The sequence below is a fragment of the Aplysia californica genome, unplaced genomic scaffold (genome assembly GCF_000002075.1).
Source record: "Aplysia californica isolate F4 #8 unplaced genomic scaffold, AplCal3.0 scaffold00337, whole genome shotgun sequence".
Lineage (NCBI taxonomy): Eukaryota > Metazoa > Mollusca > Gastropoda > Aplysiida > Aplysiidae > Aplysia > Aplysia californica.
This window is the reverse complement of record NW_004797607.1, coordinates 533,226-535,283: the sequence shown is the minus strand read 5'-3', so window position 1 is coordinate 535,283 and position 2,058 is coordinate 533,226. Positions and strand designations below refer to the sequence as shown.

The window sequence follows — 2,058 nt, the reverse complement described above, 5'->3', positions numbered from 1 at the left end:
GCGCTTTCTTCCCCCCACTACAATCAACGCATGAGATACGCACGCGTGTAAGCTTTGGTATAGACCAAGTGTTTTGTGAGTCTGTAGAAATGTTAAAGTGACGAATACAACCACTGATGCTGTTGAATATTTGAGTAATATTTCGGATATTTGATAGTTTGACAAAAACAAAGCAGGATACTTAAACTACCCTGCTCCAGACAGTGCGATTGTCGTGAAAACTGGTATCCTTCTACTTCATCAAACAGACATATTTTATCACAACGCACTGTGTGACAATATGCACTTACAAACAGCTAGAATTATAATTAATGTAAACCTCTGACATCATTGTCATCTTCATATCTCGTGTCTCCCCAGCGACGTGCTGCTATTAAAAATACTGACTAGAAATCTGTTTGGTGAGGAGTCATCGGTCAGCGACGAGTAACCACAAGTTTGTCACAGTTTGTGTTGAGAGACCTGAGAGATTTGAGACGAATAAAGAAAAGATCAAAAGCCGGACCTGTTCTTAATCTCCTACCGACAGTGCGTGACCAATTTTTTTTTTTTTACTGCAACATTCTTTCCACTCTAAAGCACTTAATAAAAATAGCTGAGACTATGAGACCAAAATCACCGTGAACTTTACAAGATCGCGAGATATTCGAATAGTCAGATCGCACATGTCCAATAGACTATTAGTTGAGATTGGTAGAGTAGTCGGGGTAGGCGTATTTGAATCGATTTCTTACATTGGACTTGCTGGACAAATATAAATACAATACTTCTAACGAAAGGGTTTCCCACCAAACTGTAAATGGATTCAAAACTATCAGAGAAAAAACGTTGCTCATAACAAAAGGACGCAGTCCCCCCGAGACTTGGGCCATAACGGCCAACACTTACAGTAAACAAACAGAGAGAGCGCAACCGGAAAAACGCACAAGAACGTCAGCAAAGAGCAACAAGTGCGTTGTTTCCGCCGGTCCGAGCCACTTTACTCACAAAGCCTGCGTCCCTGTCTCCTCGAGCATCTCTTCATCCGACGTCCTGGCCTATCTCCGCACGACACGATTACTAAGCTCTTCACAACAATGTAACGTTATTTTAAAGTCGGGCCATCTCTTTCAAAGTACATCTCTGAGAGGAAAGAGCAAGATGGATACGGAAGCATGAACACTCCCCAAAGAACTTTAACTCAAGGTCGTCCCGTTAAAGCTTCGAATCATGGTAATCCGCTTTGTACTCTAACATGGTACCAGAAGCAAACGGTGTCCCCACTCCACATTTGTGTGCCAGTTAGGGTTTTTTAGTTTTAGTAGAGGTTTTATGGGGCTCGCAATTGCATATGGTCATATGAGCGCCAGAAGATTAGAGGTGTTACAAGAGAGTAACACACATAAAAAGAAGGGGAGATCAGGACGATAGATGTTTCAGAGGAAAGAAGAAGCAAACCGCACCAGAGCACCCGCCAACCACCAACCCAGTTAAGGTTTAGGTTAAAGAAAAGTCTTGAAAACAACGACACAAATGAGATGATTTTGGAGGCCGGCTGCTCTGACCACGTCTGTCCTGGCTGATTTGAGCGATGTTGAATACTACTTCCTTGATGAAAGACGTGGGTATTTGGCCGGCCATCTTCCCCCTCGACGACAATCGATACGACGTTCTTTACACGTAAGGCAAGTAATATGACTCTACATCAAAAGTGAAAAGAAGTACATGAATATTAAGAAGCAGGCTGCTTCACGATCCCATCTGCACAGAGAGTGCAGGACGGCACATCACAAAAAAAACAGTAGGGGAGGAGCTAGTGACGCCCTTGTATCCCATCCAAACATGCAGCGTGTATGTGCGTGCGTGTGAGTGTGCGTGTGTGTGTGTGTGTGTGTGTGTGTGTGTTTTAGTAGAGGTTTTACGGCGCTCGCAACTGCCTAAGGTCATAAGAGCGCCAGAAGATAAGAGATGTTACAAGAGAGTAACAAACATAAAAAAGAAGAAAGGGCAGATGAGGACGATAGATGTTAGATTTAAAAGAAGAAGCAAACCACAGCAGAGCACCCGCCAACCACCCAC

The 2,058-nt window shown here is 43.5% G+C and overlaps 1 protein-coding gene across 1 annotated transcript in view; it reads right to left on the bottom strand.

Moving 5' to 3' along the window:
* LOC101863827 (serine/threonine-protein kinase PLK1) overlaps positions 1-2,058 on the bottom strand; it is a gene marked incomplete in the record, with an annotated part of 103,259 nt that overhangs the window by 77,148 nt on the left and 24,053 nt on the right.